This window comes from Mustela lutreola, chromosome 4 (assembly GCF_030435805.1).
Source record: "Mustela lutreola isolate mMusLut2 chromosome 4, mMusLut2.pri, whole genome shotgun sequence".
Taxonomy (NCBI): domain Eukaryota; kingdom Metazoa; phylum Chordata; class Mammalia; order Carnivora; family Mustelidae; genus Mustela; species Mustela lutreola.
Window position 1 is genome coordinate 136,793,344 of NC_081293.1, and position 16,466 is coordinate 136,809,809.

A 16,466-nucleotide genomic window follows, 5' to 3' on the forward strand; every position below is an offset into this window, starting at 1 on the left:
CTAGTACCATTAGGTTTCTGACATTGGTGTCCATGCCCTATTCTGGGAACAGAGAATTGCATGTGAGAGATCGTGATGATGGCGAGTAATGGAATGGATCTTAATGTATGCTCTTGGGGAAGTAGCTGCAACGCTCTGTAAATCTCTCCTTGTAAAAATACTCTCACCATCAGAATGACAGGACCTTTCCATTCCCAAATCTAGACTCTCAGGGTTAACAATATACCATAACCTATGTGTTCAGTGATCCATTCCAGAACACGTGTACCTCGTGCTTCCCACCCCACAGTACTGAACTCCATTCAGTTACCCTTTCTCAGGCATCCTCTTCTAATTCTACATATTTTCTGTTAAATGTATTCTAAAACTGACCTCTTTAATTTTCTCTAATTCTAATCACTTTTTACATCAGTCTTCTGTGTTCTAATACCTCCACCATCTCCACAACTATCCAGCACATAACTGAAACCAGCCTTGTGCTTGCCCTAATGAGTACATTTAATTCTCTCAACTCAAAGATGATCAAACTTGCCCTAGGTTACTCAGCTAATAAGGACATGCATGTGTGTTGGGCTCCAGACATGAAGACTGTTTGCCAGTATTTTCTTCATAACCCAGATACTGTGTTGGGAACACTCTCTCTGTACTCTTAACCTTTTTTCACCTGCCAAATTCCTATTAGTCTTTTTGAAAATTAAATTAATTAATTTTTTAAAATTAATTTTTTAAAGTTAAATAATAATGTATTATTTGTTTCAGGGTCTTTAAAGGCTTCTCTCAGGGGTCACCTCCTTCAAGAATCTTCTCAGGTTTTCTGTTTGCACTCTTTCCATCATCTGTGTGCAGTGCCTTGGTCCTGGGTTTCATCCCCTCCTTGCTTTCACTGAAATGTAATTGTCAGTAACCTCTTTTGTCTCCCTTACTAGGATGCAGATTCCTCCACAGCAGGGCAGGGTGTGGGTCTTGTCTTGGAATTCCTAGCATTAGCACAGTATATAACACACAGCAAACACACAACAAATGCTTGCTGAGTACTGTGCAATGACCCCACTTCTCTGCTTGGACCAAAAGCCTAGTGAATGATGTCATCTGACTTAGTAGGAAAGATTTCTCATCAGGAGCAATGCCATTTTCTCAGTTTTTAATGAACTCATTATCTCACAGGTTTATACTGGGACAAGTAGTTGCTATTAGTTGAGGAACTACCACTTCTCAGATGCTGAGATGTATGCTTTGTGCACATTATGCTTATCCTGAGAATACTGCCAAGTTGACATCATCCCCATGTTATGGATCAAGCTCAAAATTAGTTACCCAAAGTAACTGGCCTGCAGTCATAGATAAGAAAGGTTTTGTTTTAAAAGCATTATGAAATCCCCTATTATGTGTAGTCATCCCTGTCCTGGAGAGATTGACTAGTATTTGAAATTGCTTACACACACACACACACACACACACACAGAGTACAATTATTTAGATGCTGGAGTAGTGAAATTCTGGTTTACTAGCATTTATACAGGTACAAGACAGTTCTACCATATGTATTATCTAGAGTAAATTATGCCTGTATTCTTAATTTTCTTAGAAGCAGGGATTATAATACCTACTTACTTCAAAGGGGGTTGATTATTTAAAAAAAAATCATGTTTACCAAAATGCTTTGTTAAAGAAGTGGGCAGAGTCCCACCTCAGAGCACTATCCTGGATAGAGTTTAGTGCTGTGTGTCTCAGACTGGTGGCATCAGAGCCACCTGAGGTGTTAAGAGCAGATGAGAGAAGCCAGGCTGGAATTCCACATTTAAAGTTCCCAAATGATTCTACTACACACAGAACTTTGATAAATGCCAGGTTAGGACAATGCTTCTCAAGCTTTAATATACATATGACTCACCTGCAGATCTTGTTAAAATGCAGATTTGAATTCAGTGGGTCTGGAGGGGTGGGCAGGTGAGGGGAGGTTGAAATATTGCATGTCTAACAAGCTCCCAGGGGAAGACAATGTTGCTGGTCTATGGATCACCTCTGAGTGGCAGGGGCTTGGAAGATCTACCCCACTGGAACAAATAAGCTTTGCTTTTCTCCTGGACCACAGATTGAATATCCCAGACTCAGGGAGTATTCCAGAAAGCCCAAGATCTTAGTATTGCTACAAAACACTTGAAATACTCCAAACCTAATTGGAACACATACCCTATTTTTTTCAGCAGTAGCATCCTTTTCAGATACAGACAGCACATATGTTTAGCATGTAAAAGAAAAACTTACTGCTATTACTTGAGTTCCATTTACTGCACAAAGCATTAAAATATATTTTTTTCTAATGCCGACTACAACCGGACAAGGTAGATATTCTTCTCTATAGATTAAAAAAAGGATGACACAGATAGCATAAATTACTTGTTCAAAGTCACATGGCTAGCTAGGTGTTGCAGCTAGGGTTCCAATCCTGTTCTTTTGGGATCCAAAGCCTATATATGTGCCCTCTATACATCCTCCGCAATGCTAGGTGCAATTTTGGCACAAAATGTGATAACTTAGGGAAAAAATATTTTCTCCTGTATCAGTCTTTGAGTTCAAGGGTTTGCTAAGGCAGATTCTAGATGGGGGTGAGGATGGGGATAAGGTTAATTAGTAATCTGTAATGCCTCATGAACAAAAACATACAGATAGCATCTTTGTCTATGGTTCCCATTAATCTGATAATACAAATGGAATAAAAAGGACATCTGTGACCAGGGCACTGATCCTAAATGTTGCCACCCACCCTCAGGCTTTTAGCCATTGAACTCAACCACTAAAAAGGAAAAGTTCTTTCTGATCCTTGTGGTCTATCAACTTTTCCACCTTCTCTTATATGAGGTTTCTGTAATTCTAAATTTTACACCACCTCAGGTTGACCCTACCATGTGATTTCAGTTACCACACTTCCCTGCCTCTAATAAAATTGCCTGCACCTGATTAAAAAAAAAAAAAAAAAAAGTATTGTTTAGTCAAATACATTGAAAGTGTGGCAGTTTTGAAGATTTTCTTTTGCCCAACAAAATTTTCTGTATCTGTCACAAGGTTGACATGGAGGGAAATGCATGGTAGTAAAGATGCTCACAGAAATCAACCAGATACCTAAGTGTACCAAATGGAGGAAAGAGAGTTATGAAATAAGCCGTCTAGGCATTTACCATCTAGTGCCTTTACCATTTAATGACCCATGGATGGAGTATCCACAGTCAGTTTTTTAACCGGTTGTTTTCTAGATACTCATCTTTAACAATAGAATTGTCTACCTATATTACACAAAATGGTACAATTAGAAAGCCACATCTCCAGTAACTAGATATATACATAGCAGTTAAAACCAAACAGTGATATTTGAACTATTAAGAATTAGAAACTGATTTTGCCCCTATGGTATTCTCTACACAGGATATTTCAAGAATAAAGAATGAAACCTAAAAAGAAACTGGTTTGAAAGCCCACTTAAAAGTATTTTTAGACTGTATATGTGATTTAAATAGACGGTAAGAAACAGAGTCTGGAACACTGTTCTCAAACTAATAAGCATTTCCTGTTTCACTCCTTAACCCCTAGGAACAGATCTCAGAAAATCTAAACTAAAGGCCCAGAGAAACCAATTCGAGATTTTTCTGGAGAGACTTTACTGAAATGTTTGCACATGAACATGTTTGCAATGAGTCATAATTTATAGGCCCCTGATGGCCAGCGCCTTATGTGCCTTTCTTCCTACATTCAGTATCATTCTCAAGCCAGCTAGTGATATATTTTCCAGGCCCTAATAATTTTCATGAAGTTACCAGATCTCAGTCTCTAAGGCTGCTACCCAGCACCTTTTTTCGTGCTATTTTTTTTTTTTTTTTAATGCTATCTTAACAGAAGAGAACCGGATTCTTTTTCTAAATTGTAAATCTCCCCAACCAGGCAGTTAATACGTTCTCCCAGCAAAAGGGAACAGTACTTTTAAGACACCCAAAGAGAAGATGAGGGGCCTTGGGGACACTGCAAGTAAAAAAGAAAAAACAGTGGGAAAGTGTGGAAGTGGAGGGGGCCTCTGGCCAACGGCAGACATAATAACAGGATATGTTCGTTTCTAAAGGAAGCAGGAGCTGCAATAGTCCGAGGGCAGGAAAGGCGGAGTCAGCAGCACCCTAAGGAAACGAGTCAGGGTTTGCAGGGACCTGACCCGCTTAGGGACTCCTGCTCCAGTCGGGTCCAGGGCTGGTGAGCACCTCGCCTGCGGGAGACCAAGCGCAGGCCTCCTGGCACTAGTGGTTATAAAGAGACACCCATCTGCTCCCTGTCACCTCCGCCAAAGATGGGCAATGGGGCGAAGAGAAAAGGCAAAGACACCAGGCGCCGCGGCAGGTGAACTTGTCAACAAGTCAGTCCCCGCCCAGAAGGGACCTCGGGGTCCCGGGGCCGGAAAAACTGAGAAGGCGAGGCGCGGCGTGGGTGGAGTGGGCTGTCGTGGGTGGGGGTGCCGCGGGCGCCAGGGCGAGAGATGCGGCCGGCGCCCGGAACGCTTCTCTCCGGCTCCCCCGGGGCTGACGCACGCTCCCAGGGCGCGCGCATCCTCCAGACCTGCCCAGGCCCGAGGGAGGAGGCGGGGGAGGGGAAGGGGCCGTGGCCGTTCCTACACGGGAACCAGGGACCGGAGAAAGCGACCCGCCTGTCACCCGCCGCCCGCGGAGGGCACAGTTGGTGGCCCCAGGCTGGCGCCCCGACCGCCGCGGCTGCCGGGCGCCTCCCGCTGCAGCCTGCAGCCCGCCCGGCGCGCCCCCGCCCCGACCCCGGAGGGCAGGTACCTCGGAGCCCCGGCCCTCACCGGAGCCTCCTGGCAGCGGTCGAAGCGTCCCTCCAGCTCCCTCATCCGACGTCAGCGTCAGCAGAAGGCGAGGGAAGGGGGCGGGGGGAGCTCAGGAACCGGCCCTTCCTGCGGCGGTCGCCGCCAGCCGGAATAGCAGCCGGCGGAGCCCGTGCGCGCCGCAACGCAGCGCAGCGGCCGTGGGGGAGCGGGCGGCCTCTCCGCGCCGCAAACGCCCGCGGCCGGGGCGCCGCCGCCTCCCCTCCCTTCCTCTCTCCTCAGGAGACGCCCGGCGGGGCGACCCCTCCCAGCAGGACCCGGGCACCCGGAGGAGCGAGGGAGCGAAGGCCTCACCTTTTGGGGGGCGGGTCCGGGATGGGGGGAGTGAGCCTCCCTCTCTCTCCTCCCTGGGGACTTTCCTCGACCCCCATCTCCTGGGGTATCTCCCGCTTCGGTCTGCCGCCCGGGGTGACCCCGCCCCTGCTCTCCCGCAGGTGTTCCACGTGTCCATAACGTTTACGTCACAATGACCTGGCCGACAGGTGGGAGCCGGAGCGAGCGCTCAAGGGTTCCCTCCGTGCTGTGCGTCGTGCGCTCCTTGCTTCCACGTGAGATTTCTGAGGCTTTAGGAGACAGGAGACTTCATGACTTCAGTGCTAAAAGTTACAGAGGCCTGTGTCTGGAAATCAACTTTGGGCTTAACGGCAAAAGGCCGTGTGGGGAAAAAAACAACACAAAACAAACAAACAAAAAAACTGTGTAGGTGTAGTATATATATTTTTATTCCCAGTCATATATCTTTTAAACTCAAATTATTGACGCATATAGTAATTTTATCTTACCATCAAGAAAAAAAAAACAGAATCGTGCTTTTATTATTTTTTTTTAAAGAATTTATTTATTTGACAGAGATCACAAGCAGGCAGAGAAAGCGGAGGAAGTAGGCTTCCCGCTGAGCAGAGAGCCCATTGCGGGGTTGATCCTAGGACCCTAGGATCATGACCTGACCCGTAGGCAGAGGTTTTAACCCACTGAGCCACCCAGGTGCCCCCAGACTCTTGCTTTTAGAGCGCCTTATGGTGATCACACAAAGAAAAGGTGTTGGAACAGGTGCTTCCTAAAATTATCTATGCTAAAAAGCAATTCCCGTGTGCTGACTCAATCCCTGATAATGTTATATGTTTAGAAATAAGTTCATAGATCAGTCACTGGTTGAAACAATTTAAGGGTGGAATGAAAGATGGGTATTGAGCAATGATGCAAACAAATCTGAAATCCACAGCTAACATGAATGGGATGCTTGCTATGTGCCAGTCGTATGCTGTATACTTTACATTTAATTCGTACTGTAACCTAGTGCTGTAGGTAAAGTTCTTATCCCTATTTTACAGATGAAGACACTGCCCAGAGTGCCTGTAAGGCATTTAGCTCATAGGATATGATCAGGGGTTGATTCCAGGGTTTTCTGAATAACGAGAGGTTTAGCTTAATCTCAAGATGGATAGAAAAAAATATAGGTGTTACTGACATTTTATTTATTTATGTATTTGAGAGAGAGCGCAAGAGAGCATGAGAGGGGAGGTCAGAGGGAGAAGCAGACTCCCCATGGAGCCCGGAGCCCGGTGTGGGACTCAATCCCAGGACCCCGGGATCATGACCTGAGCTGAGGGCAGACACTTATCCAACTGAGGCACCCAGGTGCCCCATTACTGACATTTTAATAGAAAGTTTGTAGATGGTACAGCTCCAGAAATTTATGTAACCTTAAAAGTTGACATAATTTTCGGGGTATATTCTTTGGGGATTTTGTCATAGATGGATTTGAGCCTATCTTAGTATGGCACAAAATATAAAGCTGAGCAAACATCAAGTCCTTAATAAATGTTTACAAATAAACATATAATGAATTAATATGGTCTACAAAATAGAAATCTGTTGAAAAGCTGAGATTCAAGACAAAGTTTGGAAGAGAAAAACATTGCTCCTATATATTTGGCATTTATAAGAAGCATTCAAGGTGACCTGTTAACAGAAGCCAAATTACTTTTGCTCTTTGTAAGAAGGAAAAAAGGAAAATACAAAATGCTTTAAAATGATCAACAAAGACTTCTTTGCAAAAGGAAGACAATTAAAATATTTTGTTTTAAAATACTTGATTCCAAGAACCATTAATGTATAAAAAAATATTATTAGGATTTGAAAAGCAAAATTATTTTTTAACAGAATGAAGTGCTATTTCTAACATAGTGGTCCTCCATGAATGCTGGGCGAATGTATCAATCAGTTGTTTGAAACTCAGAAAAATAGATCACAAAATTTCCTGACTCTGTAATGTTCTCCTTTCCACCAGTAGTGATTTACTAGTTACATGAAAATGTGCTAAGAACCCTATTTGTCAAAGGCTGGCTTTGTGGAAGATACTTAAATTCGTTACAAGAGAGCCAGTAGAATGGCAGGTCGATGGTGTGTTCACAATATCTCCACAAAATGCAGATAATTGGAACACAAGCACTAGGGGAAGTGAGCAAGAAAACTGATTTATGTCATTAATTCCTCAGGTTTCCTTTTACTTTTCTAAAGGCCAAGGTGAAAACTTGAGCCACAAGTCAAACAATCTATCATGTACGCTGAAAGTGACTTTGAAGACAATGTTTAAAAGTGAAGATATGTAATACAAGCCCTATCTGGTCAACATGGCACTGAAATTCCTTGGGCTCCCAGAGTGTTTAAGATAAATCTTTAAATGACTTTTTATCATTATTAGTGTTGTCCTAACATTAGAATATTTCAGAAAGGAAATAATAAACTCGAGCTCATTCTACATCACACAATGAAGGCTTTTCCTTCCCATTTTAAAAATTGCTTCATCTACAAACTTCTGTTTTTCTGGATATCAAATTGTTTCCTACAGAGCACCCACAGGATGTTGATAACCTGAAACAATTTCTTTTTTAAAATATTTTATTTATTAGAGGGAGAGAGAGGAGCAGACTCCCTGCTGAACAGAAAACCTGATGCAGGGCTTAATCCCAGAACCCGGGGATCATGCAGAACCCGGGGATCATGACCTGAGCTGAAGGCAGACACTTAACAGACTGAGCCACCCAGGTGCCCTGAAAACCTGAAACAATTTCTAGGAAGAGAATGGTTATTGAATGATGGGATCTGAAATTAGCAAAGTTATACAGTAATATACATTTTCCAGAATGTAACAGGATGAGAAGAAAACTTTTCCACAGAAAAAAATTACATATTCAACTTAATGATTGTTTTTTGAGGGGTTCCAAGGTTCAAAATGTCCTAAGAAAACCACAAGAATTAGGAATTGTGTTCGGCTGTCATTAACAGAGACCCAGAATAGCAGTGGGGTAAATGAGGTAAAGGTTTTATTTTTTCTCACGTTAAGGAAATTGGAAAATAGTCCAGAGCTGATATGGCTTCTGATAACTAATCAGGGTGCTGCTTTGCCCCCTTCTCTTTCACTATTCTAAGCAAAGCAGTATTGCTTTGCTTTAAGTTAAAATCCAGGCAAGGATGTAGAGAAGTAGAAACCTTCATACATTGCTGATGGGAATGTAAAATGATGCAGCAGCTTTGAAAAACAGTCTAGCAGTTCCTCAAATGGTTAAGCATAGAGTTACCAGATGGCCCAGCAATTCCATCCCAAGGTGTATATCCAACAGAAGTGAAGACCTATGTCCACATAAAAACTTGCACACAAATAGCTATGGAAGTATTATTCAAAATAGTCAAAAGGTGGAAACAATACAACTGTTCATCAGTGGTGGATGAGTAAATAAAATGTATTATATCTGTATAATGGAATATTATTGGGCTGTGAAAAGGAATGAAATACTGGTATATACCATAACTTGGATGAACCTTGAAAATGTGCAAATTGAAAAGAGCCAGCCACTGTAAATCCATATGTTATATGATTCCATTCTTGTAAAAGTCTAGGATAGGGAAATATACAGAGATAGAAAGCAAATTAATGATCATTTAGGGCATATATATACGCACACACCCACACACACATATATAAATACATTGTATTAATGTATGAACATACTTATACAAACTTACTCTACATATGATACAATAATATAATTCATAATATACACATACACAATATAATACTACTATATTTAGTGGACTGTTGATATATATATCAACATATATCATATATAAGAAATATATATATTTATCTGTTAATTTCTTTTCAGTGTTCCAGAATTCATTGTTTATGCACCACACCCAGTGCTCCATGAAATATGTGCCCTCCGCAATACCCACCAACCACCAGGCTCACCCAACCTCCCACTCCTCTCCCCTTGATATATATTTTTAATATGTATTTTTAGTGTTCTGAGTGCTCCTTATGCTCTTAGCCAACATGCGCAAGTGAGGCAGACTACCTTTTGGTGAATGGGAACCATAATCCAAATGAGTGCTTTACCATTCATCCAGACCAATAATTATGGTTTCCTCCTGCTCTGAAATCCTTTTATTTTCTGATTCATCTTGGACAGCATCATATATACTTATGATATATGTTCTAGAGTAAGATGCTAAGATAGAACTGAAGCTATTATCAATGTATTTATAAGAATATACATATAAATCTCTTCAAAGCTCAGCTCATTAATACGACAAAAATCACCTTTCCTGGAGTTGCTGGGAAATTGAGATTAGATAATCTGTATGAATAAACTTTGAAAAAAATGATGTTTTAAAAATTATTATTAAACTTGTCTTATTTTTATTGGAGATAGAAATTTAAAGAAAGCTTAAACTAAATTTTATTGGCAAAATGAAGTCAGGTATTCCCTGTACAGTGTAATACTTAAAGAGGAATGAGATGTACCCCACTAAATATCTTGACCCATTTTGGTTTAATTCCTGTCATCAGTCTTGCTCTCTCAGAACAAAACAAAGTTTCTATTATACTCTCAGCAGTGATAGTTATGTCTTTAAACAAGTTTGTGTGTGCATGTGAAAATAGAACAAATGTTTAATTAATAGCATTAACTTTTGTTAATTAAAATTCACTTCCTTTCCCTTCAAAATTAAGGCTTCAATGAAGAGAGTATACAATGAAGCTGGTATACTGGTTTTACTCTTTATGCTGAAGAGTAAAACCAGTATACCAGCTTAGATTTCTGGGTACATAATACCCCACCTCTTTACCCCCAGTATCATCCATTGGAACCTCTACAAGAAAAGTGTTAGCATCAAAATGGGACATCTTATTCACTGTAGGTAGAGAACTTTGTCTGTCATGTGCCATCTGGTATGATCCTGCTTTTGACTAGGAACTGTGCTGGCATTTGGGCAAACCTCAGCCCAGAGTTCAGAGCTGTGCCTCTGGTCTCATATTTGAGACTATGTCCCCTACAGCAGATAGAGCTAATGATCCCTGAAAGGGTCACTGTATGGTAAGTAACAGGACTTAACTGAAAGTTTAGGATGGAACTTTTTAGGTCTTTGGTCTTCCTCTCCCCGACTCCAGAGGGACAGTTTAAAAAAATGACTACAAACCCTGGTGCAGATAGTTAAAGTAATTCAGGTGAAGCATCAGCTCAATGTTTGGTTTAATCATGGGGTAAGAGGCTGAATTAGGACTACAAACCATATTTCCTAACTACCAATCAGATGCACTTTTCTCTTCTGGTTTTAATTCTGTCACTAGCTAGCTTTGGCAGAGACCATTTATCATTTCCCAATATTTATTCTCCCTCTTTCCCCACAGTAATATACATTTCAGCTGAGTGTACATTGTTACCCAGCTGAAGACTAACTATATTTTCTAGCTTCCAGGGCTTCAGGGTATGGTCAGGTGACCAGGCTCTAGCCAATAGGATATGACTGAAGGACACATTTGTAACTTTCAGGTCAAGCTTTTGAAAGAAACACACACTCACCTTTTTCTTGCCCCTTTCCCACTGGTTGGATCACCTTTTGGCCATGAAGGGAAGGACAATATATTGGGGATGGCAAGAAACTTGCCACCTGATCTGCCAAACTCCTCTGGCCCTCCTGCTTGGCTTGTTTTATGAGAAGGAAATTAAGTTTAGTATTGTTTAAGCCAGGATGTTTTTGGATATTATTACAACTCAGCCTTTATCCTAATTAATTAATCTACTCCATGATGTTGGATTAGATCTTCATTTTCATGGTTCATATTGTAAACAATGATTCTTAATCTATGGGTCACAAGGCCTCAATTGGAGAGCATTTGGTGTTAATTTAAAGGCTCTTGGGATAAATCTCTAACAAGTAATGTCTGTAGACAAAACCCCTCCTTGAGAAATAAAGATAGCAATTTTTGAAATACACATGATGTGATTACAAAACAAAATTGTTAATGAATTTCTTGGAATGCAGATATGTTGGTAAAGAATCATTTAGCCGCCTGGGGCTCTCTGCTCAGTGGGGAGCCTGCTTCCCCCTTGCGCTCTCCCTGCCTCTCTGCCTACTTGTGATCTGTCAAATAAATAAATAAAATCTTAAAAAAAAATACATGTATTGTGACAATCTTTTTTTTCCCATATTGTGACAATCTTAACTGACTTACATTGATCTAAATACACAATCCCAGAGGGAAATAAATTTTTAAATTCCAGACAAGAAACAGCCAGAGTCGGAAAAGCAATGGAGATAAGACTGAGAAAAATAGACAGAACAGCTGAGAGACACTAGAAAAGTTATATAGTTTCTTATAGTGAATCATAAACTTGTAATGAATGTGGATTTAACAATTACTTGAGTATATGAGGTAAATTACTAGAAAGGAATTCAAAATAACTTTGAGGTTTTTAAGCATGTCAAGATAAGTAAGAAAAAGAGCCCTGGGAGGAAAATATCTTGAACATAAATTCAACTCATGGTCCTCTCTTCCCACTCAAATCTGAACAACCTCTGATCCTCCAAAGAGGTACAGAGATCCCTAGAACCACTTCTAGCTTTTCCAATGCCAACTGCCATTATGCATGTTTTTTATAACCAGCTCTAGCTTGTCACCCAGGAATAAAGTCACTTGAGAGATAAGGGAAAAAAGAGGAGCTTGCACCAGTGTATGGGTCCCCCCCAGTTAGGGAGCATCCCAGCTTTACCTAAGCAATTCACATTTGTCCTGATGACAACAGCAAGGGAAAGGAAACCATGAACTTCTAGCATCTGCAGGAATCTTAAAGGCTAATCTAGAGATTAGAAGAACTGAATATAAAATCATTAAGGAATTTTAGAATACAAACCAGTATTAGATAAACCAGTATTTTCAAACATTTTCAAGCATGAGAACTTGTTATTTTCTCCTAGTTTCAAAATTTAAATCATCCTCATTTTTGCAAATTATAATATACTCTATGTACACTGCAAAAATCCAAACATTTACTAAAGAATATAAATGAAAACCCCCACTTACAACCACAGCCAAAAAGAGATCACTCCCTGGAGACAGCCTCTGTTAACATTTTAGTGAATATAAACATATTATAAGCATAAAAGGTTTGCTTAAATAGAATCATATTTCACATAGTGTTGTGCAAGCAGCTATTTTCATTTAAAAAATATCTTGACCTCATTCTCTTTAACAGTTGTCAGCATTCTTATATGTAAATATAATAAATATATAATTTAACTAATCCTTCCTTTAGATGGACAATTCACTGTTTTCAAAGTTTAATGTTATAAAAAGTGTTCTGATGCTCATCTTCATATGTTTATTTTCGTACACTCGACTAATTATTTCTTCAAGAAAAATATCTTAGGGGCGCCTGGGTGGCTCAGTGGGTTAAGCCGCTGCCTTCGGCTCAGGTCATGATTTCAGGTCCCTGGGATCAAGTTCCGCATAGGGCTCTCTGCTCAGTAGGGAGCCTGCTTCCCTCTCTCTCTCTGCCTGCCTCTCCATCTACTTGTGATCTCTCTCTGTCAAATAAATAAATAAAATCTTAAAAAAAGAAAAAGAAAAATATCCTAAAAGCAGAAATGCAGGGTCACAAGTATGCACAATTAACATTTTGTATGTATTGCCAAATTTCCCTCCATAAAAGTATATAAAATTTTTGCTTCTATCCTCCATTTATGAGAGTATATCAGTGTGTTTTCCATATTCTTATCAAGCCCAAGCATTGTTTTTCATGTCTGCCAATATGATAGATGAAAATGTTTTAACTTGAAAAATGTGTATTGAAAAATATCTATTTTTCATTTTTTACTATTTCAATTTCCTCTTCTATGAATTGCTTGTCCCTGGCCTTTCAGTGGGATTGTTCACAAGGACCCTTATTCAATATTAAAAAATTCCTAGACTCTCCCCAATGAAAAAGGCAATAATACATACTGATCAAGAAAATACATGATGCAAGGTTATTATTAATTCATTAATAGAGGGACTTCGGATCCAGATGGAATAATAGAGACCAGATTTATACTCCCCCCCCAAAATGCTAAAACAGACAAAATGCCATTCAAAATATTAGATATTAGGAAAAAATATTTTTCTCCTTCCTTCCACCTAAGCCCCTGGCAACTGATTTTACTGTCCCTACAGTTTTGCTTTTTCCAGAATGTCATATAGTTGGAGTCATACTTGGCAATATGCTTTTAAAGTTCTTCCATGTCTTCTCATGCTTGATAGCAAATTTCTCTTTAACACTGATTAATATTCTACTGTGTGGATGTACCACCGTTTGCTTATCTACTCACCTATTGAAGGACATCTTGGTTGCTCTCAATTTTGGGCAATTGCGAATAAAGCTGCTATAAACATTTATATGCAGGTTTTTGTGTGGACACGTTTTCAACTCATTTGGGTAAATACCAAGAAGAGCAATTGCAGGACGTATGGTAAGAACATGTTTAGTTTGTAAGGAACTGCCAGACTGTCTTCCAAACTGGCTGTACCATTTTGCATTTCCACTAACAATAAATGAGAATTCTGTTTGCTCCACATCCTCTCCAGTACTTGATGTTTTCAGAGTTTGGGAATTTTAGTCATTCTTATAGGTGTGCAGTGGTATCTCATTGTTTTAATTTGCAATTTTTTTAAATGACATATGATATTCAACCTCTTCTTTAAATGCTTATTTGCCATCTCTATATCATCTTTGGTGAAGGGCCTGTACAGAATTTTTGCCCATTTATTGAGTTATTCATATTCTTCTTGTTGAGTTTTAAGATATCTTTATATATTTTGGATAATGATCTTTTATCAGATGCCTCCGAAAATATTTTCTTCCAGTCTGTGACTTGTCTTCTCGTTTGCCTTACAGTATATTTTGTAGAGCACAGTATTTAATTTTAATGAGGTCCAATTTACCCATATTTTCATTCATGGAGTATGCTTTTGGTGTTGTATCTAAGAATTCATTGTCATACCTAAGGTTAGCTAAAATTTCTATGTTATCCTCTAGAAATTTCATTGTTTTGTGTTTTACATTTAGGTCTATGGTCCACTTTGAGTTAACGGTTATGAAAGATATGAGGTCTGTGTCTAGATGCATTTCTTTTTGGCATGTCAATGTCCAGTTGTTCTAGTACCATTTATTAAAAAGACTCTTTCTCCATTGAATTGCTTTTATTTCTTTATCAAAGTTTAGATGACTGTATCTGCAGGTGTCTACTTTCTGTCTCTCTTCTCTTCCACTGATCTATTTGTTTATTCTTTTTTTTTTAAGATTTTATTTATTTATTCAACAGACAGAGACCACAAGTAGGCAGACAGGAAGGCAGAGATAGAGGAGGAAGCAGGCTCCCTGCAGAGCAGATTGACGGACTTGGGGCTCAATCCCAGGCCCCTGAGATCACAACCCGAGCTGAAGGCAGAGGCTTTAACCCACTGAGCCACCAATGTCCCAATATAAGTATTTTAAGTACTTATTTTTGTATCTACTTTAAGCTGAGAATTGGGCAGGTGTGGGTGTGTGATTGTGTAGGCATGGTGGGTTATGGCGGGTTGGAGTGGGGAGAGTGATGTGTAAAGGAATAGAAGACAGAACCCATGCCTTAGAATTACTCTTTTTTTTTTTTTTTAAAGATTATTTATTTATTTGACAGAGATAAAGATCACGAGTAGGCAGAGAGGCAGGTGGGGAGAGATAGAGGGAAGCAGGCTTCCCACTGTGAGGCTCGATCCCAGGACCTTTGGATCATGACCTGAGCCAAAGGCAGAGGTCCTAACCCACTGAGCCACCCAAATGCCCAGAATTACTCTTGAAGCATGAAGTTAATTAAATTCTATTATGATAGTCTGGATTCAGTCCCAACTATAAAATCTTCCAAAGGTTACATCAAAATCAAGTGCCTGACGAAGAAATTCAACACTTTTCTCAGTCCTAATTTGCCTTGCTCAACTGCCAACACTGATTTTCACTTTCTCCTCTTGTTCACTACCCTCCACATTCACTACCCCTCTCCCCGCCACATTCATTCACACAAGAATGATCACTGTCTCCAGATGCCAAGACCAGACTTTCCTTGAAAGTGTTCCTCAGCAGCAAGTTCAGAGGGCCCAGTAATTCCTGGCTCTCCTGTTCTTACTACCACCACTGCTACCACAACACTTTCTATATCTCCTCAATCCTTAGAGTTCTCATTACACGTTCTCCGAAGCAATCTGAAACGAAAACTTTCTCAAGTAGGAAACTAAAGACTATTGGACTTAAAAACCCAGAGCCAGCTCAAGCAGTTTGTATCTTTTCATGGGAGATGCACACAGGCAATCATGTCTTTGATGGCAAGGACTCTGCCTTCTTCATTTATGTATCCCTTAGCACATCTACCAGCATGCTCTAGATGTACTCTTAGATATTCATCATTGAATAAATCAGTGAAAATTTGTTGAATTAATGAATGAATAGTTGGTATACAACTAGACCCTTTGAGGGTGGGGCAACCAGTTATTTCTCTTGGCTTTGTTTTATTAAAGTCTCTCCATTAATTCTTAGTCATTTTTGAAACCTAACTTTGACATTCAATACTAATATTTTATAATATTGATATGGTATGGTATTCTTTATTATAGTTTTTTTACCACTCTTATTTTGTTCTAAAAATCATGCAAGCCCTTGTGCTATGAACAGTAAATGTTTGTGTCCCCCCCAAATTTGTAGGTTGAAGCCTAATCCTTAACGTGATGATATTTCAAGGTGAAGGCTTTGACTGATAATTCAGATCCCTTATAAAAAAGATTCCAGAGAGCTGCCCATCCACGTGAAGACACAGAAGACATCTGTCTATGAACCAGAAAGTGAGCTCTGACCAGACACTGAATCTGCCTTGATCTTGGACTTTGCATGCTCCAAAACTGTGAGAAATAGGTCTCTGTTGTTTATAAGCCACCCTGTCTATGGTATTCTGTGATAGCAGCCCAAACAGACTAAGACAACTTGGGAAACATACACATTGGCCAGGACCTTTCCAAATCTACAGCATCAGAAAATTCTGTGGAAGGTCCCAAGAATCTGTATTTTTAAGTCCAACTTAATAAATCTTGGGGCCAGAGAATTTGGAAACCCTGCTTTACTGACAAACTCAATAAGTCTTAGTTGAGGTTAATTATTGTCTTTGATCTTTATGCCAAATATAATTCCATGAGCATTAACTTAACATCAAAATCCCTGAACGCCAATCTCATTAACTACCATCT

At 40.0% G+C, this 16,466-nt stretch overlaps 1 protein-coding gene across 15 annotated transcripts in view; it reads right to left on the minus strand.

Annotated features, from left to right (window-relative positions):
- ICA1 (islet cell autoantigen 1) overlaps positions 1 to 5,322 on the minus strand; it is a 141,538-nt gene extending 136,216 nt beyond the window's left edge. For 2 of the 15 annotated variants that reach the window (XM_059171232.1, XM_059171220.1), the window contains exon 1: positions 5,171 to 5,320. The gene's annotated coding sequence lies outside the window, so the exon portion shown is untranslated. Of the gene's footprint in view, positions 1 to 4,817; positions 4,965 to 5,170 lie in introns of those variants that run through there. The other 13 variants (XM_059171227.1, XM_059171224.1, XM_059171229.1 and 10 more) reach the window with 8 other exon arrangements.
- Between the last annotated feature and the right edge of the window lie 11,144 nt (positions 5,323 to 16,466).